Here is a 24,416-nt window from a genome sequence, read left to right as displayed (position 1 = left end):
CACTCCACCAATCAGATGTTTATGGTAGAGTGACCAGACAGAAGCCACTCCTCAGTATAAAGCATATGACAGCCTGCTTGGAGTTTGACAAAAGGCACCTTAAGACTCTAAGACCATGAGAAACAAGATTCTCTGGCTTGATGAAAGCAATATTGATCTAATTGGCATGACTGCCAACTCTTTGGCCTGAATGTCATGTGTCACGTCTGGAGTAAACCTGGCACCATCCCTACGGTAAAGCATGGTGGTGGCAGCATCATGCTGTGGGGATGTTTTTCATTAGCAGGGACTGGGAGACTAGTCCGGAAAGTATTATGTGAAATTATTTTGATGTGATATTTAAATATTGTGTGAAATTATTCTGAATTGATATGAAAGTAAAGCAATTTATGTTTCTAGAAACGTATCGCAATTGAGAATCGATTCACATTTAGATGGAATATTTGACTATTTTAGCTGCCAGAGCCAGTCTACCTCTGAAAATAACATGCAGTCCTTGGACCTTGAGGAGTAACGGGGGCAGCAATCAGCAGTAGAAACAATAACAAAGCGTACTCCCTGCCCGTTTCGGTAAAAAGCTGAGGGATGGGGCTGGAGAAATGCAACCATCCATGATATCAACATTCTAGTTTTAACCATGTTTTGAGGATATACAGTGTTTGTTTATATTTACTGACAAACATTGGAATAAAAAATAGCTTATATTTTGGGTTCTGATTGGTACAACAGTTGAACTAAGCTCATGAGGCATTTATAAGTGGATTCTTCAAGAAACAATGGGTACATATCATTAATGTATAAGTCCCAAAATGGATATAACAACTGCTGATTGCCCCTTTAAGAGAACATATTGGGCTAATCTAATAGGAGATATTGAGGACTACAGTATTTCAGGCATTGTCATTGGATGCATTTGATCAATTGTTAACGTTTTGTTGATGGTCCACTCTTGATGTTCTACACGTTACAGTGTAGCTTCAGCCATTCCTACAGAACAACATTAAAGTGTAGAACCCCTTTACTGCATATTGGTTCAACGACTGCAGAGACGGTACTTACTGGTGTTAAACAGATCTCCAACCTCCTCTTCTTCCTCCAATGTGACAGTCATCTCCCCCTCCTCCTCTTTCACTCCATAAACTGCTTCCTCCTCTTCTTTTACTGTAACATCCTCCTCCTCTTTCACTCTGAACGCGTCTTCCTCTTCTTTCACTGTAACGTCTTTCTCTTCTTCTTTCACGGTAACAGCCTCACCCTCTACTTGTTTTTGTATTGTAACATCCTTCTCTTCCTCCTCCTCTTTCACTAGAGCTTCCTTCTCCGTCCAGCAGACCTCTTCTTCTTTAACAGGAGGAGAGTAGCTTAGTGAACTCATGGTCGGGGATGTTAGTTAGTTAGCATTAGCGACTAGCCTAGTTCTAAGCTAACTTAGCAAACCAGTTAGCTGATAAACAACGTAAATATATATAATTAAATGGGCCAACAAGTACATACGACAGAAGTGTGTTTAATACACAGCGACTAATATACACCAAAACAGTGTAAAGAGCGTGAATGTTGTAGCTATGTTTGCTAGAAAGCTACCGAGGTGTCTGACTAGCTGTTGTTGTTGAAGGAGCGTCCCGTCCACTAGATTATACGTCACACTGGCAGCATCGCCTGAACCTAAAAGACGCACATCGCCATCTGCTGACTGGAGGGCAACGCAGTTGAGGAACCAAACGTTTATTTTTCATTTATTTCATAAAAGGTTAATATTATATTAAGTCGTTCAAAGAGAAGCATGTGTTGATTGATTTGTGTTTAATGAGTGAGAATTTAAAACAAACTTTACACCCACTACATATTTGCATTGAACCATACTTCTGACATGGATCATTTTGACCCCAGAGGCATATCTTTTATCATAGACAAAATGTGGTTTATTCAATTCTATTACATTTTTCATGATTTTGTCAATCAACTTGTTGTTAGTAAATCTAAATCATGGTTTAGTGTTTCTGTATCAATATGGACTTTTAACAAATTCAAATCCTTTGGAGTCATTTTGACTCCAGCCAAAAGCATCTTTGATAAATAGGACGTTTATTTCAAATCAAAATCACATTTTATTGGTCACATACACATGTTTAGCAGATGTTATTGCGGGTGTAGTGAAATGCTTGTGTTTCTAGCTCCGACAGTGCAGTAATATCTAACAAGTAAAATCTAACAATTTCACAACATATACCCAATACACACAAATCTACGTATTTGAATCTAGGTTTCTCTGTAGACATGGTCCATCCCACCAGAGGGTGGAGACACCTGCAGATACACAGTATAGTGCCTCCCATGTACTCTCCTAAGATTGGACTTTTCTATATCACGTATCACATGACAGTGTATAAACTTTGATTTGATCATGTACAAAACTGCGGTAGAAAAGTCAAGTATTCAGACCCCTTCACATTTTCCACATTTTGTTACGTTACAGACTTATTCTAACATGTACTTTTTTCCCCCCTCATCAATCTACACACAATACCCCATAATGACATCACAATACCCCATGATGACATCACAATGCCCCATAATGACATCACAATACCACATAATGACAAAGTGAAAACAGGTTTTTAGAGATTTTTGCAAATGTATTTACTTAGGTATTCAGACCTTTTGCTATGAGACTCAAAATTGAGCTCAGATGCATCCTGATTCCATTGATAATCCTTGAGATGTTTCTACAACTTGATTGGAGTCCACTTGTGGTAAATGCAATTGATTGGACATGATTTGAAAGGCAGACATCTGTCTATGTAAGGTCCCACAGTTCACAGTGCATGTCAGAGCAAAAACCAAGCCATGAGGTCAAAGTTATTGTCCATAGAGCTCTGAGACAGGATAGTGTCGAGGCATAGATCTGGGGAAGGGTTCCAAAAAATGTCTGCAGCATTGAAGGTCCCCAAGAACAAAGAGGCCTCCATCATTCTTAAATGGAAGAAGTTTGGAACCACCTAGCCGCCTGGCCAAACTGAGAAATCGGGGGAGAAGGGCCTTGGTCAGGGAGGTGAACAAGAACCCGATGTTCACTCTGACAGAGCTCCAGAGTTCCTCTGTGGAGATGGGAGAACCTTCCAGAAGGACAACCATCTCTGCAGCACTCCACCAATCAGGCCTTAATGTAGCAATGATTAAAGTGTCAAAATGTATTTCAATGGACAATTCAGTGAACTGTTCTGTGAAAGGTGTCAGCTAGAGATGACATGCAGGAGCTTGCAGGGATTTGTAGTCTTGCATGTCATCTACTTTGATGCTAATTAGCGTTTTAGAATCCGAGAGTAAAGAGACAGAAATATAGGCAGCAGCTACTCTTCCTGGGGTTTATTATTGATCCCCATTAGTTCCTGCCAAGGCAGCAGCTACTCTTCCTGGGGTTTATTATGGATCCCCATTAGTTCCTGCCAAGGCAGCAGCTACTCTTCCTGGGGTTTATTATGGATCCCCATTAGTTCCTGCCAAGTTAGGTCAGGGAGCGTGCCAGCCTGCCTGAACAGCCCTTGAATTAACAGGTATAAATGATGGGTTATGAACTAACAGGTATAAATGATGGGTTATGAATTAACAGGTATAAATGATGGGTTATGAATTAACAGGTATAAATGATGGGTTATGAAATAACAGGTATAAATGATGGGTTATGAATTAACAGGTATAAATGATGGGTTATAAATTAACAGGTATAAATGATGGGTTATGAATTAACAGGTATAAATGATGGGATATGAATTAACAGGTATAAATGATGGGTTATGAATTAACAGGTATAAATGATGGGTTATGAATTAACAGGTATAAATGATGGGTTATAAATTAACAGGTATAAATGATGGGTTATAAATTAACAGGTATAAATGATGGGTTATAAATTAACAGGTATAAATGATGGGTTATGAATTAACAGGTATAAATGATGGGTTATGAATTAACAGGTATAAATGATGGGTTATGAATTAACAGGTATAAATGATGGTTTATGAATTAACAGGTATAAATGATGGGTTATGAATTAACAGGTATAAATGATGGGATATGAATTAACAGGTATAAATGATGGGTTATGAATTAACAGGTATAAATGATGGGAAATGAATTAACAGGTATAAATGATGGGATATGAATTAACAGGTATAAATGATGGGATATGAATTAACAGGTATAAATGATGGGTTATGAATTAACAGGTATAAATGATGGGTTATGAATTAACAGGTATAAATGATGGATTATGAATTAACAGGTATAAATGATGGGTTATGATTTAACAGGTATAAATGATGGGATATGAATTAACAGGTATAAATGATGGGTTATGAATTAACAGGTATAAATGATGGGTTATGAATTAACAGGTATAAATGATGGGTTATGAACTAACAGGTATAAATGATGGGATATGAATTAACAGGTATAAATGATGGGATATGAATTAACAGGTATAAATGATGGGTTATGAACTAACAGGTATAAATGATGGGTTATGAATTAACAGGTATAAATGATGGGATATGAATTAACAGGTATAAATGATGGGTTATGAATTAACAGGTATAAATGATGGGTTATGAATTAACAGGTATAAATGATGGGTTATGAATTAACAGGTATAAATGATGGGATATGAATTAACAGGTATAAATGATGGGTTATGAATTAACAGGTATAAATGATGGGATATGAATTAACAGGTATAAATGATGGGATATGAATTAACAGGTATAAATGATGGGTTATGAATTAACAGGTATAAATGATGGGTTATGAATTAACAGGTATAAATGATGGGTTATGAATTAACAGGTATAAATGATGGGATATGAATGAACAGGTATAAATGATGGGTTATGAACTAACAGGCATAAATGATGGGTTATGAATTAACAGGTATAAATGATGGGTTATGAACTAACAGGTATAAATGATGGGTTATGAACTAACAGGTATAAATGATGGGTTATGAATTAACAGGTATAAATGATGGGTTATGAATTAACAGGTATAAATGATGGGTTATGAACTAACAGGTATAAATGATGGGTTATGAATTAACAGATATAAATGATGAGTTATGAATTAACAGGTATAAATGATGGGTTATGAATTAACAGGTATAAATGATGGGTTATGAACTAACAGGTATAAATGATGGGATATGAATTAACAGGTATAAATGATGGGTTGTGAATTAACAGGTATAAATGATGGGTTATGAATTAACAGGTATAAATGATGGGTTATGAATTAACAGGTATAAATGATGGGTTATGAATTAACAGGTATAAATGATGGGTTATGAATTAACAGGTATAAATGATGGGTTATGAACTAACAGGTATAAATGATGGGTTATGAATTAACAGGTATACATGATGGGTTATGAATTAACAGGTATACATGATGGGTTATGAATTAACAGGTATAAATGATGGGTTATGAATTAACAGGTATAAATGATGGGTTATGAACTAACAGGTATAAATGATGGGTTATGAATTAACAGGTATAAATGATGGGTTATGAATTAACAGGTGTGAATGATGGGTTATGAATTAACACATCCCCTGCGAGCCCAGGCATTTCAATATATTCAAGACTTCTTACGGTCCATGTGCAATGTATATGGTTACCTCTCTCTGTCTCTCTCTCCATCTCTTCTTTAACAAGCAGCCATGTTGTTGTCATTCCGCTAGGGACCTGTTTTCAGCATTTTAAGTCTCCAGTCAATAACCGGTGCACTGGAATTATCCCTCTACACATGTACTGCACTGGAATTATCCCTCTACACATGTACTGCACTGGAATTATCCCTCTACACATGTACTGCACTGGAATTATCCCTCAACACCCTTTACACATGTACTGCACTGGAATTATCCCTTTACACATGTACTGCACTGGAATTATCCCTTTACACATGTACTGCACTGGAATTATCCCTCTACACATGTACTGCACTGGAATTATCCCTCAACACCCTTTACACATGTACTGCACTGGAATTATCCCTTTACACATGTACTGCACTGGAATTATCCCTTTACACATGTACTGCACTGGAATTATCCCTCAACACCCTTTACACATGTACTGCACTGGAATTATCCCTTTACACATGTACTGCACTGGAATTATCCCTTTACACATGTACTGCACTGGAATTATCCCTTTACACATGTACTGCACTGGAATTATCCCTTTACACATGTACTGCACTGGAATTATCCCTTTACATATGTACTGCACTGGAATTATCCCTTTACACATGTACTGCACTGGAATTATCCCTCTACACATGTACTGCACTGGAATTATCCCTCTACACCCTCTACACATGTACTGTACTGGAATTATCCCTCTACACATGTACTGTACTGGAATTATCCCTCTACACATGTACTGTACTGGAATTATCCCTCTACACATGTACTGCACTGGGATTATCCCTCAACACCCTTTACTGCATACTGCACTGGAATTATCCCTCAACACCCTTTACTGCGTACTGCACTGGGATTATCCCTCAACACCCTTTACTGCGTACTGCACTGGAATTATCCTTCTACACATGTACTGCACTGGAATTATCCCTCTACAAATGTACTGTACTGGGATTATCCCTCTACACATGTACTGTACAGGAATTATCACATTGGCTGGCAGAAACTTACTGTTTTTTTTATTGGGCCATCGAAGCTGTCTCAGTGAGAGACTAGTTGATTATGGACTAACAGTCTAACAGCTTGAAGGTCACAACTCACGTTATTCTGGTTAAACAGAGAGAGACCAGTTGATTAAGGAGTGGGGAGTTTTTGACAATTAGGAAATAATGTCATGTTTTACTCGTACCTCAGCCAGCATTGTGAATGGTTAGGAAATAATATGTCATGTTTTACTCGTACCTCAGCCAGCATTGTGAATGGTTAGGAAATAATATGTCATGTTAGAACTGTACCTCAAAATCTAACGTCTACCTGGCCCACCACTCTCCCCTGGACTTGAACAGCCTTTATGACCAGGTCCACCTCTGCAAGGTAGCAACGTTTGCAGGACCCTGAAGGACGTCACTCTCATCTGTAGCCCCAGCACCTCACACAGGACAAACAGAGCAACAGACACCCTGCCCAGACACGCAGACACTCTCCCAGACCTGCAAGACCCCCTCCCGAAGGACCTGCACCGAGAGAACCCACACCAAGAGGACCTACACCCAGACCCCCGCTTCTACAGACACACCCCAACCAGCTGAGACCACCCCAAATAAACCTTGGCCACACCCTATATAGGCCCCCCAGATAAGACCTATGCCCCTTCTGCCCTCCCCCCCGCCCCTGCAGCAAGGACCTCAACATGACAGCCGCACATATGCCCAGGCAGTGAGCAGAGCAACAGGCCCAACCCCTACTAATGCACCCCCCCCAAAACTACTCTACTAAATTAGTCAAACCACAAACATTTTATATCTGGCTGGAAATTAATATGGAAATGATCTCAATAGAGAAAACGTCATGTTAGTAGAAGATATACTGAATTTATACTGTTTTTCATATTAAGATGGACCAAGATACATGTTGCTTTTGCACATATTTGTTCATTGGTTTTGCAAGAGTCTGTTGATTGGTTGGTCATCGGGTTCATTTGTTTTACAATATGTTCAAATCAAATCAAGCTTTATTCATACAGCACATTTCAGACATGGATGCAACGCAATGGCTTCACAGGAAAAAACAAATAAAAAACCAATAAAAATAAACAGAAATATTTACTACTCAGCAAACATAAGAGGATACAAAACAGAATAATAACTGAAAGACTAATGAGCATTCTAAGGAAAATTCATTGATTAAAATTTTAACAATTGGATGCAATATTCAACCATAACAAGATGGACAAGCCAGCACAGGTGTAACACATACTGACTAACGAGGTGACACCAATCAGTGCGTCCTACGTGCTAATGAGCTAGATGTGCTAACGAGCTAGACGGGCTAGACGTGCTAACGGGCTAGACGTGCTAACGGGCTAGACGTGCTAACGGGCTAGACGTGCTAACGAGCTAGACGGGCTAGACGTGCTAACGGGCTAGACGTGCTAACGGGCTAGACGTGCTAACGGGCTAGACGTGCTGTGGTGGGAATTCTACCCTTAATCAATAATGAGGAGAGGATAAATTAATAATCAAGGTTTTACTTTTATTAAAAGGCTTGTTATAACAAGGAGGCTTCTGGGTTATATACTATCTCAGGATAGGTGCAACTTCAGAGACGACATACAATGGTTCCAAACACCAACACATCCTGTGCCAGACCTTGGGCCCCAAATACAATCTCCCCCTAGGAGGAGGTGACTGACGCACAGACACTGTGGAGACAAGTGATTGGTTCCCCATTACTCAGGCCATCCCTTCACATGGTTTGTAATAAACACACAGTTCACATGGAAACAATGTTTCCTTCTGATCTCCTTTGCCTCCCTGCTGATATTCTGCCTAGCAACAGGGACATGTGATAGATGCTGATATTCTGCCTAGCAACAGGGACATGTGATAGATGCTGATATTCTGCCTAGCAACAGGGACATGTGATAGATGCTGATATTCTGCATAGCAACAGGGACATGTGATAGATGCTGATATTCTGCCTAGCAACATGGACATGTGATAGATGCTGATATTCTGCCTAGCAACAGGGACATGTGATAGATGCTGATATTCTGCCTAGCAACAGGGACATGTGATCGATAAGCCTGACTTCTCCCCTCTCTGGACCCAAGGTGACTGAGGCCCATTTGAGGGAGGAAGTGCAGCTGCCAACACCAGAGTTAGAAAGGAGACATTCTAATAGCAAGAGGTCAATAGTTCATATCAGCATATTCTGCAGATAAGACATCTTAATTATCCATGTTACTTAGCTAATTCTGATTTCTCCACCACAATCTTACCCCAGAAACAGGCTCCAGAACAATAGCTGTGTTACTGGTGTGCAGGATATAACCTTTACTCTGTGGAGGATCAAGAGGAACCAGTCAGTTTCTGTCATATTCTTGGCTGACAGTCCGAACATCATGGGTTCATTCTACACACCCAGAACAGTTAGAACATCATGGGTTCATTCTACACACCCAGAACAGTTAGAACATCGTGGGTTCATTCTACACACACAGAACAGTTAGAACATCATGGGTTCATTCTACACACCCAGAACAGTTAGAACATCATGGGTTCATTCTACACACCCAGAACAGTTAGAACATTGTGGGTTCATTCTACACACCCAGAACAGTTAGAACATCATGGGTTCATTCTACACACCCAGAACAGTTAGAACATCATGGGTTCATTCTACACACTCAGAACAGTTAGAACATCGTGGGTTCATTCTACACACCCAGAACAGTTAGAACATCGTGGGTTCATTCTACACACCCAGAACAGTTAGAACATCATGGGTTCATTCTACACACCCAGAACAGTTAGAACATCATGGGTTCATTCTACACACCCAGAACAGTTAGAACATCGTGGGTTCATTCTACACACCCAGAACAGTTAGAACATCATGGGTTCATTCTACACACCCAGAACAGTTAGAACATCATGGGTTCATTCTACACACCCAGAACAGTTAGAACATCATGGGTTCATTCTACACACCCAGAACAGGTAGAACATCATGGGTTCATTCTACACACCCAGAACAGGTAGAACATCATGGGTTCATTCTACACACCCAGAACAGTTAGAACATCGTGGGTTCATTCTACACACCCAGAACAGTTAGAACATCGTGGGTTCATTCTACACACACAGAACAGTTAGAACATCATGGGTTCATTCTACACACTCAGAACAGTTAGAACATCGTGGGTTCATTCTACACACCCAGAACAGTTAGAACATCGTGGGTTCATTCTACACACCCAGAACAGTTAGAACATCATGGGTTCATTCTACACACCCAGAACAGTTAGAACATCATGGGTTTATTCTACACACCCAGAACAGTTAGAACATCATGGGTTCATTCTACACACCCAGAACAGTCTGAACATCATGGGTTCATTCTACACACCCAGAACAGTTAGAACAGGCCTCTATCAACACACTTTTCTATGTTATAGGAGTTAGGTTCTTTACCAATCTCAAGCCCAATGCCTCGGCTTAAACAATTATATTTTACTACACCAGCATTAGTAAGGTTAAATAGAAATTTCCCTCACAGTGCTAACGAGCTATACGTGCTAACGAGCTAGACGTGCTAAAGTCCAACCTCAAAACATAAATGGAAAAACCAAAGCATGTAACACCTTCCCCCTTAAGACAACAAATATATCCTATATTTTTGTGAGACAAGTTTGCTCACCACCAACAGAAAACAACTTCTATTTCATATTAAAATCAACTAAAATGCTTCACCTCCTGTCAACAATTAAAAACAAGAAAAACCCACTTATTTTCTCCTTTTTCTCTTCTTACTATAGAATCCTAAAACTCACTAGCTTCTAGAACTCTCGTCTTCCTAAAACCCACTAGCTTCTAGAACTCTCGTGTTCCAAAAACTCACTAGCTTCTAGAACTCTCGTCTTCCTAAAACTCACTAGCTTCTAGAACTCTCGTCTTCCTAAAACTCACTAGCTTCTAGAACTCTCGTGTTCCAAAAACTCACCAGCTTCTAGAACTCTCGTCTTCCTAAAACTCACTAGCTTCTAGAATTCTTGTCCCCTTGGAACGAGCCCAAACAAAACTCATCTCCAAAACGTGCAGTCAAAATAAATTGTGATCCATGGCAACGCACTGGCTAAACACAAAACACATATTTTTGACTGCCCAGCCTTGAGACAATCAGCAACCAAGTTGTCCTTAACACGGACATGTCTGATTTCAAGAGGAAACTCCTGCAATATCTGTAGTAACTTTCCACCTCACTGCAGAGCTTCTCTCTCTTTTCAGGGTTCACTAGATAGGTATGTTGTTGGATCGGGGCCCAGTCCCCAATGTCATGCTCTAGTACATTTGGGTTGGCACATCTGAGAATGTACCCTGATATTCTAAAAGCAGGGCAACAATGTCAATATAATTGTACCCAAAAAATGTCATTTGGTTACATAAATAATTATCATTACTAAATGTTACATGAAATGTAAATATTAAATATTTGGTTGCATAGTCTTATTTTCAACAGCTTTTCAATTACATTTTGCTAGGTGGGATAGCCCCAACGTCAAAACACAGTTTTAACGTGTCCAAATCAATAACCAATATGCAGAAACAGTTTGGGATAAATTGAAAACCTAAACATAACATGTGCAATATACACATCTGCCACAATAATCATATTACTTAGATTTTTTTTAAACAAGCACCGTATAAACTGCACAAGCACCAAAAACGCTGTTGTTTTGACAAGTAGCAATAAATCACTGATATCAATTAGGGGGAAAAAATCTGGTTGTTTGTGCTGTTGAAACCAACAACAACAACAACAAAAGACACATGGAAATGGGAGATATCTTTTATCTCACTGGTTAGAGGACAACCTGCAGGAGACAGTCAGCTACATTTTGGAGTGATGCATTTAAATTTAAGGGTCACTAAACAAAGGAACGCAACACTTATTTGTCATCACTCATCGGTATCATGTTGAAATCAGTTGTGCGACAAGAGGGAGATGTGGTTGCACGTCCTGTTAAAACTAACAGCTCAAAAACCACACAGAATCTGGGAATAATGTGTACATCACTGGTTAGAGGACAATTTGTAGAAAACAGCTCGCTACATTTTGAAGTGTTGCATTTTGATTCAAGTGCGTAACCAACATGGTAAGTGTAACACAACTCTTTTTTTGTTAGTCACTTTTTGTTAAATCACATAAATAGTAACTCTTCCATTTCAGAGCTTGTATTTTTCCGTGAGGCTAATATCCATATCAGTCTGAAATCAATAGAACAGGGGGCAAACGTTTAGGGTTCTAAATTGTGACATTATTAAAATACTCCTACTACAATGTTAAAACATTCTACACTGTGAAATTATTAAAACAATTCCTTCATTTATGTATTTTCTGATGTTTGATCAGAGATCTTTTAACAGAGTATCTCTTGTCACATTGATGACAGCTATGAGATTTCTCTAATGTGTGTGTTCTCTGGTGTGCTATCAGGCCACTTGACTGAGTAAAACTCTTCCCACATTGAGTACAGCTATAAGGCTTCTCTCCTGTGTGTGTTCTCTGGTGTGATATCAAGGAGCATGACTGATTAAAACTCTTTCCACATTGAGTACAGCTATATGGTGGTTTCTCTCCTGTGTGTGTTCTCTGGTGTGATTTTAAATCACTTGATCTAACAAAACTCTTTCCGCAGTCAGAGCAGTGGTAAGGTTTCTCTCCTGTGTGTGTTCTCAGGTGTACTTTCAGGCAACTTGCCTGAGTAAAACTCTTCCCACATTGAGTACAGCTAGAAGGTTTCTCTCCTGTGTGTATTCTCTGGTGCACGATTAGGGAGCTTGACTGAATAAAATGCTTCCCACATTGAGTACAGCTATATGGTGTTTTCTCTCCTGTGTGTGTTCTCTGGTGTGATTTTAAATTACTTAAGCTAATAAAACTCTTTCTGCAGTCAGCGCAATGGTAAGTTTTCTCTCCTGTGTGTGTTCTCAGGTGTACTTTCAGGCAGCTTGCCTGAATAAAACTCTTCCCACATTGAGTACAACTACACCGTTTCTCTCCTGTGTGTGTCCGCTTGTGTAATATCAGTCCATTTGGCTGAGTAAAACTCTTCCCACATTGATTACAGCTATATGGTTTCTCTCCTGTGTGTATTCTCTGGTGCATAACCAAGGAGCTTGACCGAGTAAAACTCTTTCCACATTGAGTACAGCTACATGGTTTATCTCCTGTGTGTGTTCTCTTGTGTACCTTCAGAGAGCTAGATGTCGTAAAACTCTTCCCACATTGAGTACAGCTAAATGGTTTCTCTCCTGTGTGTGTTCTCTGGTGTACTGTCAGAGAGCTAGATGTAACATAACTCCTCCCACATTGATCACAGCTATAAGATTTATCTCCTGTGTGTGTTCTCTTGTGTAAAGTCAGATAGCTAGATGTAACATAACTCTTCCCACATTGATCACAGCTATAAGGTTTCTCTGTTGTGTGTGTTTTCTGATGTTTAGTCAGATTGGAAGATGTAGTAAAACTCTTCCCACATTGAGTACAGCTATAAGATTTCTCTCCTGTGTGAATTAGCAGGTGTGTTTTCAATGAATATGATCTAGAGAAACTCATTCCACAATGAGAGCAGTGGTACGGCTTTTCTCCTGTGTGGATTCTCCGGTGTATTTCAAGTTCTGATTTAGATTTGCAGTTCTTCTCACAGTCAGAGCAGCAGTAAGGATTATTCAATGTGGGTCTCTGCTGGTGTTTCTTGAGGTGTTCTGATCTGGAGAGACTCTTCTCTGCCCTGTCAGCATCATGATCTTGTTGAGACTCCCCAGAGGACCCAGGATAGTCACATCTCTCTCCTGTGTGAACGACAAAATTAAACAGATGGTTAAAGTCCCACAACAGCAGAAATCCACTCTTTATTTGAGGTCAAAGGTGATGCCCAGAGTGTACCCATGAAGTTGTACAACAATTGACGTCTGTTAAATTATTTGACAATTGTCTTAATACAGTCAAGTGAGCAACAATAGTCATATTTTGTCTTGTTTTCACATTAGTAGTAACATTACATTTTTTTTTTTACATTTTAGTCATTTAGCAGACGCTCTTATCCAGAGCGACTTACAGTTGTGAATGCATACATTTCATGCCTTTTTCCCCCCCCCCTGTGGGAATCGAACCCACAACCCTGGCGTTGCACACACCATGCTCTACCAACTGAGCCACATGGAAGGCCATCAATAACTACTGGAAGATCCTAACAGTAACACACACGTACTGTAGGACCGATAACTTCACCTAACAACATAGACCTACTGTAGGACCCATAACTTCACCTAACAATAACATAGACCTACTGTAGGACCCATAACTTCACCTAACAACAGCATAGACGTACTGTAGGACCCATAACTTCACCTAACAACAACATAGACCTACTGTAGGACCCATAACTTCACCTAACAACAACATAGACCTACTGTAGGACCCATAACTTCACCTAACAACATAGACCTACTGTAGGACCCATAACTTCACCTAACAATAACATAGACCTACTGTAGGACCCATAACTTCACCTAACAACAGCATAGACCTACTGTAGGACCCATAACTTCACCTAACAACATATACCTACTGTAGGACCCATAACTTCACCTAACAACATAGACCTACTGTAGGACCCATAACATCCCTTAACAACAACATAGACCTACTGTAGGACCCATAACTTCACCTAACAAGAACATAGACCTACTGTAGGACCCATAACTTCACCTAACAACAACATAGACCTAATAACAGACTCTAAAGGAGAGAAAAAACGATTTGACAGAGGAGAAGGGGTACAAAAATCAAGAAATTATCTCTTTCAAGGACAGTCTCACAAAAACCAAGCATTCTTGCATTCTTACTAAACTCTGATTTACCTCCCCAAAATATCTCTGCACAACGTCTATTTACACCTCTTCTGGATGGAAACTACAAATGTAATGGCTGCGCTCAATGCAATGGCACTTATAAATGTAGATCCTTCAAACACCCCCAAACAGGGAAACAGATCCCAATCAAAGGTGTTATCACGTGCACCACTAAGGCAGTTATTTATCTTAGAACTTGTCCATGTTCTAAAATCTATATGACGTATCCAGTTGCGACCCACTTTTTGGAAGCGAACCCCTTGATTTCGTCTCCTACATTATATCGGCATCGAACACGTCACCCTCCCTAGGAGAGGGGGTGACCTCGACAATTTATTGTTAAAAACAAGAGGCTGCCTGGATCTTAAATTTAAAGAGCCTTGCTCCCGTCGGTCTCAACGTAGCCATTATTGTAATATTGCTATTCATTGTAAATGTTTGTAGGTCTATGTATCCATTATTGTAATATTGCTATTCATTGTAAATGTTTGGAGGTCTATGTATCCATTATTGTAATATTGCTATTCATTGTAAATGTTTGGAGGTCTATGTATCCATTATTGTAATATTGCTATTCTTTGTAAATGTTTGGAGGTCTATGTATCCATTATTGTAATATTGCTATTCATTGTAAATGTTTGGAGGTCTATGTATCCATTATTGTAATATTGCTATTCATTGTAAATGTTTGGAGGTCTATGTATCCATTATTGTAATATTGCTATTCTTTGTAAATGTTTGGAGGTCTATGTATCCATTATTGTAATATTGCTATTCATTGTAAATGTTTGTAGGTCTATGTATCCATTATTGTAATATTGCTATTCATTGTAAATGTTTGGAGGTCTATGTATCCATTATTGTAATATTGCTATTCATTGTAAATGTTTGGAGGTCTATGTATCCATTATTGTAATATTGCTATTCTTTGTAAATGTTTGGAGGTCTATGTGTCCATTACTGTAATATTGCTATTCATTGTAAATGTTTGTAGGTCTATGTATCCATTATTGTAATATTGCTATTCATTGTAAATGTTTGTAGGTCTATGTAGCCATTATTGTAATATTGCTATTCATTGTAAATGTTTGGAGGACTATGTATCCATTATTGTAATATTGCTATTCATTGTAAATGTTTGTAGGTCTATGTATCCATTATTGTAATATTGCTATTCATTGTAAATGTTTGGAGGTCTATGTATCCATTATTGTAATATTGCTATTCATTGTAGATGTTTGGAGGTCAATGTATCCATTATTGTAATATTGCTATTCATTGTAAATGTTTGGAGGTCTATGTATCCATTATTGTAATATTGCTATTCATTGTAAATGTTTGGAGGTCTATGTATCCATTATTGTAATATTGCTATTCATTGTAAATGTTTGGAGGTCTATGTATCCATTATTGTAATATTGCTATTCATTGTAGATGTTTGGAGGTCTATGTATCCATTATTGTAATATTGCTATTCATTGTAAATGTTTGTAGGTCTATGTATCCTTTATTGTAATATTGCTATTCATTGTAAATGTTTGGAGGTCTATGTATCCATTATTGTAATATTGCTATTCATTGTAGATGTTTGGAGGTCTATGTATCCATTATTGTAATATTGCTATTCATTGTAAATGTTTGGAGGTCTATGTATCCATTATTGTAATATTGCTATTCATTGTAAATGTTTGGAGGTCTATGTATCCATTATTGTAATATTGCTATTCATTGTAAATGTTTGGAGGTCTATGTATCCATTATTGTAATATTGCTATTCATTGTAAATGTTTGGAGGTCTATGTATCCATTATTGTAATATTGCTATTCATTGTAAATGTTTGTAGGTCTATGTATCCATTATTGTAATATTGCTATTCATTGTAAATGTTTGGAGGTCTATGTATCCATTATTGTAATATTGCTATTCATTGTAAATGTTTGGAGGTCTATGTATCCATTATTGTAATATTGCTATTCATTGTAAATGTTTGGAGGTCTATGTATCCATTATTGTAATATTGCTATTCATTGTAAATGTTTGTAGGTCTATTTATCCATTATTGTAATATTGCTATTCATTGTAAATGTTTGTAGGTCTATGTATCCATTATTGTAATATTGCTATTCATTGTAAATGTTTGTAGGTCTATGTATCCATTATTGTAATATTGCTATTCATTGTAAATGTTTGGAGGTCTATGTATCCATTATTGTAATATTGCTATTCATTGTAAATGTTTGGAGGTCTATGTATCCATTATTGTAATATTGCTATTCATTGTAAATGTTCGTAGGTCTAAATAGCCAAATTGTATCTATGATCGTATGCTATCCATTTATTTTTTCATATGTTCTATTTCTATCTGTAAATTAACCAATGATATCAGGCCACACTCAGACATGATTACAGACACCTGTGTGTGTCCTTTGACACAAGATAAACTAGTTACCTGCAGTGTTTGTCATTATACTGTCATGAAGACAGCTTGTCTGTATAAACTAGTGACCCACAGTGTTTGTCATTATACCCTGATGAAGACAGCTTGTCTGTATAAACCAGTTACCTGCAGTGTTTGTCATTATACCCTGATGAAGACAGCTTGTCTGTATAAACCAGTTACCTGCAGTGTTTGTCATTATACCCTGATGAAGACAGCTTGTCTGTATAAACTAGTAACCCACAGTGTTTGTCATTGTACCCTGATGAAGACAGCTTGTCTGTATAAACCAGTTACCTGCAGTGTTTGTCATTATACCCTGATGAAGACAGCTTGTCTGTATAAACTAGTGACCCACAGTGTTTGTCATTGTACCCTGATGAAGACAGCTTGTCTGTATAAACCAGTTACCTGCAGTGTTTGTCATTATACTCTGATGAAGACAGCTTGTCTGTATAAACCAGTTACCTGCAGTGTTTGTCATTATACCGTGATGAAGACAGCTTGTCTGTGGAAACGTTGGTTATTAGGTTATTAAGTTATTGCATCTGAGCTCCTAGAGAGTGAGGTTCTCCTTTTCTTTTTCAGGCCACCGGGGTCTGACAACTTGGATGGAAAATGACTGAGGATAATAGAGGACGACATTGCCACTCCTATTTGCCATATGTTCAATATAAGCCTACTAGAAAGTGAGAAAACCCTACCATGTCACAACACAACTGATTGGCTCAAATGCATTAAGGAAAGAAATTTCGCAAATGAACTTTTAATTATTATTTGTTCCGTGACAAATGGTGAATTAGTTATTGATTTATACCACTTTTAAATGCCATTTTATATATTTATGTATTTCTATAAAATCAAAACTGGAATTTTTGTTTAAAAAAGGTTGTAAAAGTATGCTAGACATTTATATAATAAATCTAGTTTAATGTTTCTGTGACAATCAATGAATTAGTTATTGATTTATACCATTTTAAATGGCTTTTGGCCAACGTCTGTTGAATGTGTGAATATAAATCCAACTTTACCTCGGTCTGAACATTCATGGTCTAGGTCTAATTTTTAGCCATCTTACTCATTGCTATAACCAGGACATTGTGATTAGGAAACTATGAGAACCACACAAAGTCCAGGGGGTGATCACTGAGTTCCTTTTCATTTATGAAGACAAAGGAATTGTCCGGTTGGAATATTATTGAAGATTTATGATAAAAACATTCTAAAGATTGATTCTATACATCGTTTGACATGTTTCTACAAACTGTAATATAACTTTTTTGGACTTTTCGTCTGAACCTAGTGCATGCGCCTACTGCATTTGGAATAGTGAACTGAACGCTCGAAAAAAAGGTATTTGGAGGTATTTGGACTTTATAAATATGGACTTTATCTAAACAAAATGAACATTTATTGTGGAACTGGGATTCCTGGGAGTGCATTCCGATGAAGATCATCAAAGGTAAGTGAATATTTATAATGCTATTTCGGAATTCTGTTGACTCCACAACCTGGCGGGTATCTGTATGGCTTTTTTTGGTGACTGAGCGCTGTACTCCAATTATTGCAAAGTGTGCTTTCGCCGTAAAGCTTTTTTGAAATCTGACACAGCGGTTGCATTAAGGATAAGATTATCTTTAATTCTATGCATAACAGTTGTATATTTTATCAACGTTTATGATGAGTATTTCTGTAAATTGATGTGCTCATTCACTGGAAGTTTTGGAGGTAAAACATTTCTGAACATTACACACCAATGTAAAATGTTTTTTTTTTATATAAATGTGAACTTTATCGAGCCAAACTTACATGTATTGTGTAACATAAAGTCCTATGAGTGCCATCTGATGAAGATCATCAAGGTCAGTGATAAATTTTAGCTGTATTTCTGGTTTTTGTGACGCCTCTCCTTGTTTGGAAAATGGCTGTGTGGTTTTTCTTGTCTAGGTGCTGTCGTAATAATCTAATGGTATGCTTTTGCCATAAAGCCTTTTTGAAATCGGACACTGTGGTTGGATTAACGAGAAGTTTATCTTTAAAATGGTGTATAATACTTGTATGTGTGAGAAATTTGAATTATGAGATTTTTGTTGTTTTGAATTTGGCGCTCTGCTATTTCACTGGCTGTTGGCGAGTGGGACGCTACCGTCCCACATACCCCAGAGAGGTTAAACGTGTTAACCCTAGCAAGGCTGCAGGCCCAGACGGCATCCCCGGCCGCGTCCTCAGAGCATGCGCAGACCAGCTGGCTGGTGTGTTTACAGACATATTCAATCAATCCTTATCCCAGTCTGCTGTCCCCACATGCTTCAAGAGGGCCACCATTGTTCCTGTTCCCAAGAAAGCTAAGGTAACTGAGCTAAATGACTACCGCCCTATAGCACTCACTTCCGCCATCATGAAGTCCTTTGAGAGACTAGTCAAGGACTATATCCCCTCCACCCTACCTGACACCCTAGACCCACTCCAATTTGCTTACCGCCCCAATAGGTCCACAGACGACGCAATCGCCATCACACTGCACACTGCCCTAACCCATCTGGACAAGAGGAATACCTATGTAAGAATGCTGTTCATCGATTACAGCTCAGCATTTAACACCATAGCACCCTCCAAACTCGTCATTAAGCTCGAGACCCTGGTTCTCGACCCCGCCCTGTGCAACTGGGTCCTGGACTTCCTGACGGGCAGCCCCCAAGTGGTGAGGGTAGGTAACAACATCTCCACCCCGCTGACCTTCAACACTGGGTCCCCACAAGGGTGCGTTCTCAGCCCTCTCCTGTACTCCCTGTTCACCCACGACTGCGTGGCCATGCACGACTCCAACTCAATCATCACGTTTGCAGACGACACTACAGTGGTAGGCTTGATTACCAACAATGACGAGACGGCCTACAGGGAGGAGGTGAGGGCCCTCGGAGTGTGGTGTCAGGAAAATAACCTCACACTCAATGTCAACAAAACAAAGGAGATGATTGTGGACTTCAGGAAACAGCAGAGGGAGCAGCCCCCTATCTACATTGACAGGACAGTAGCGGAGAGGGTGGAGAGTTTTAAGTTCCTCGGCGTACACATCACGGACACACTGAAATGGTGCACCCACACTGACATTTATAGAAAAAAATCATACCTAGTTTGATGTTTTTGTGACAATCAATGAATTAGTTATTGATTTTTACAATTTTAAATCGCTTTTGGCCAATGTCTGTTAAATATCTGAATGTGTGAATATAAATCCAACTTTACCTCGGTCTGAACTTTCATTGTCTAGGTCTCATTTTTAGCCATATTACTCATTGCTAAAGCCAGGTCATTGTTTGTGATTAGGAAACTATGAGAACCACACAAAGTCCAGGGGGTGATCACACTCTACCACTAAGGGTCAGTTTAGTTGGAGCAACGTAAGACAGTCTCGTGTTCCAATTGTATGTTGTAGTAGCATGAATTTTTCCTGTTCACACCGAGGTGAAGAGCGGAATAATGGAAGGAATGAATCCCAGCCTGACGCTCATCACCTGTGGAAGGCGGGACTTCCAGCCAGGCGTGGATTTCATTGGCCTTTTCAGGTGTGATTTTAGATCCTTCAACCGAAGTCGCGACTCCTCATAGTATGTTGTACCAAAGTTGACTGACCCTTAAGGGAACTACACTGCCATAAATACAAGGAAAGTCAAGAAGTGTTAAATAAATAAAAAAATTAAAATACAAATCCGGCAAGGTACCAACTTTGAGAAGGGTTTAAAACAAAGGTTTCAAACAATTTATAAATGTTATGGAATGTAGGTATGTTTCGCCTTTAATGTAATGGCATTGAAAAAAGGCGAATATGTGTTTGAATACCCATACTAACATACTGTATACTACATACTTAATGAGTACATACTATTAGTTAATTGTAGTATACTGTATACTACATACTTAATGAGTATATACTACATACTATTAGTTAATTGTAGTATACTGTAACCGAACCGTTTCCTTTCAGTTGAGGCTCTTCTCCTGTAAACCGGAAGTTTATGCTGTTGCTATGCAACCTCTTGCTAGCTAGTTAGCATAACACATTACTAGTTAGACATTTTACGACTTCGGGTGTGTTTTTAAATTCAATCTTGAATACCAGAGTGCTTCATAAATTCAGACCGTTGTCAGGTTGTCTGTTTGTAAATTCAGCCCGTTTCGCTCTCGGAGCCACTGGCCGCTCCGGCCGAGGAGTTGGGTTGATTTGACCGTTCTGACCTTAGCTTGCTAGCTACTTCCAGACACAAATGAGACTCTGACCATGTTACTCGCCCTAGCAGAGCTGGTTAGGCAGTTTTCATGTTATCCAGAGTGACTGTAACTGTGCTGCTGGAAAACATTTAATTACGGTTTTTGTTGCCTACGTTTACTGACACCTGGACATATTCAACGGGTGTTGAGCGCTAGTAAATTCATTATTCTGCTCTCTGGTACTCAGATGAGAGTGCTCTGAAATCAGAGTAGATAGTCAGAGTGAATTTATGAAAGCACCCGAATGTCCATTGAGAAAACACAACGACTATACCGTTTAGCTAAGCTAAGAATGACGGGAATAATCAAGTCAATAAACGTTGGGTAGTTAGTTAGATAGAATATAGAGAATATACTGGCAAGTTTGATTTATAAGTAGCCAACTAACATTAGGTAGCTAGTTAACACACCGGTACATACTGCTGTAATAACATGCTAACAAATTGTCAGCCAAAATAACGTGTAAGGTAACTTATTTGAAAAGTCATTACTTTATTAGATTGCTCAACATTTTCTTAACATTTGGCATAATTAGTTAAAACAATGAATTTGTATCGGCTTTCGTTGGACTTCGGCTGCATATATAAATTGGCTGAATATTATACAATGACTTATCAATAGCTGTAACAATTTGACCCCCACAGGAAATCTACACTGGCAGTTATAGAAAGACCCATTTACTATATAACCATTGATTCTTGAAGAATATAACTTATAAATGCCTCAAATGTTTCAACTTTATTACCCCACCAGAAACCAAAACATAAGCTTGAAAAACGCCACTGTTTGTAAACAAGCACTATATAGCCTTGAAATCTGGTTAAAAACTATAATTTTGACCTTATGGATGGCCAGTCTTTGTATTTATAGTGTAGTCAATTCAGGGGGTAGTCCTGAGCTGGACTCAATCCTGGGTCCAGCAACTGTCAAGCCAACACCTTATAACTGTTACACCAAGATGTCTGAACTTCTTGACAGGTCGCTAGGTGTTGGGTTACGGTTGCTACAATAGCTTTCTCTATGAATTTAAGAGTGGTTACACTTCTTCCCCCATCCCTCAGCTGCTTACCAAACCAAGTCTCAGGGCTGACAATTTTTTGCTATTTAAATCCTAGGTTGTCCCTTTAAAATAGCCGCACATCTATCAACCAATCTGCAGTTCATACAATAACAAAGCTGTAATTCCACCACCAGTTTGGTTATAAGATGATGATGGGGCTGGAGAAATGTAACTACTCTCAAATTCATAGACAGACCTATGGATGCAAGGACTGACCATCCATAATATCAACATAGTTTTAACCATGTTGAGGCGATACAGTGTTGATTTACATTGTTTCTAAACATTGGAGTAAAAAAGCTTATTAGGGGTTCTGATGGGGAACAACAGTTGAACTAAGCTCATGAGGCATGTGTTATATTCTTCAAGAATCAATGGCTATAAATAATTTAAAAGTCTAAATATGGATGTAGCAATTGCATATTTCCCCTTTAACACCACACATCAGTTCAACAACTGCAGAGTTTGTGCCTCTGTATTTTAGACAGTACTTACTAGTGTTAATCAGGGCCCGTTCATCGTTAGAACCATTGGATGCCTTAACATGCGTTTGGGAAACCGAGCCCAGATATCCAGTTTCCTCCTTTCATTCTTCTCTTCTTCTTTCACTGAAACGTCTTTCTCTTCTTCTTTCACTGTAACAGCCTCACCCTCTACTTGTTGTTGTATTGTGACATCCTCCTCTTCCTTCTCCTCTTTCACGACAACGTTCAGCCACAGACCCTCTTTCTCCGTCCAGCAGACCTCTTCTTTAACAGGAGGAGAGTAGCTTAGTGAACTCATGGTCGGGATGTTAGCTAGCCATGCTAATGCTAACTTAACCAGCCCGCTAGCTGACCAATAACAACACCGTAAATATGAAATTAAATCTGATAACTAACTAGACGACAGAAGTGGGTTTAAAACACAGTGGCTAATATACACTAAAGCGTCTAAAGAGCTTTATTGGTTCGGCTATTTTGTCTAGCAAGCTACCGAGGTGGCTAACTAACTGTTGTTGCTGTTGAAAGAAGAGTTCCGTCCACTACATTATACGTCACACCAACAGCATCGACTTAAAGCCCCACATGATGTATTGTTACACCATGTAGGATGAGTATAGACCTAGTCTGTTCATTATATACATCTACATGATGTATTGTTACACCATGTAGGAGCAGTATAGACCTAGTCTGTTCATTATATACATCTACATGATGTATTGTTACACCATGTAGGAGCAGTATAGACCTAGTCTGTTCATTATATACATATACATGATGTATTGTTATACCATGTAGGAGCAGTATAGACCTAGTCTGTTCATTATATACATCTACATGATGTATTGTTACACCATGTAGGAGCAGTATAGACCTAGTCTGTTCATTATATACATCTACATGATGTATTGTTACACCATGTAGGAGCAGTATAGACCTAGTCTGTTCATTATATACATCTACATGATGTATTGTTATACCATGTAGGAGCAGTATAGACCTAGTCTGTTCATTATATACATCTACATGATGTATTGTTACACCATGTAGGAGCAGTATAGACCTAGTCTGTTCATTATATACATCTACATGATGTATTGTTACACCATGTAGGAGCAGTATAGACCTAGTCTGTTCATTATATACATCTACATGATGTATTGTTACACCATGTAGGAGCAGTATAGACCTAGTCTGTTCATTATATACATCTACATGATGTATTGTTACACCATGTAGGAGCAGTATAGACCTAGTCTGTTCATTATATATATCTACATGATGTATTGTTACACCATGTAGGAGCAGTATAGACCTAGTCTGTTCATTATATACATCTACATGATGTATTGTTACACCATGTAGGAGCAGTATAGACCTAGTCTGTTCATTATATACATCTACATGATGTATTGTTACACCATGTAGGAGCAGTATAGACCTAGTCTGTTCATTATATACATCTACATGATGTATTGTTACACCATGTAGGAGCAGTATAGACCTAGTCTGTTCATTATATACATCTACATGATGTATTGTTACACCAT

The 24,416-nt window shown here is 38.5% G+C and overlaps 1 long non-coding RNA gene across 1 annotated transcript; it reads right to left on the bottom strand.

The window, feature by feature from the left end:
* Positions 1-13,332: 13,332 nt before the first annotated feature.
* LOC115186611 (uncharacterized) lies at positions 13,333-22,924 on the bottom strand. Its single transcript, XR_003875798.1, has 2 exons — positions 22,880-22,924; positions 13,333-13,555 (listed from the first exon to the last, which is right to left on the bottom strand). It is a non-coding gene; the product is annotated as an uncharacterized LOC115186611 (long non-coding RNA).
* Between the last annotated feature and the right edge of the window lie 1,492 nt (positions 22,925-24,416).

The sequence above is a fragment of the Salmo trutta genome, unplaced genomic scaffold (assembly GCF_901001165.1).
Source record: "Salmo trutta unplaced genomic scaffold, fSalTru1.1, whole genome shotgun sequence".
NCBI classification, from domain to species: domain Eukaryota; kingdom Metazoa; phylum Chordata; class Actinopteri; order Salmoniformes; family Salmonidae; genus Salmo; species Salmo trutta.
Note: the sequence above shows the minus strand (reverse complement) of the source record. Positions and strands in the feature narration are given on the sequence as shown.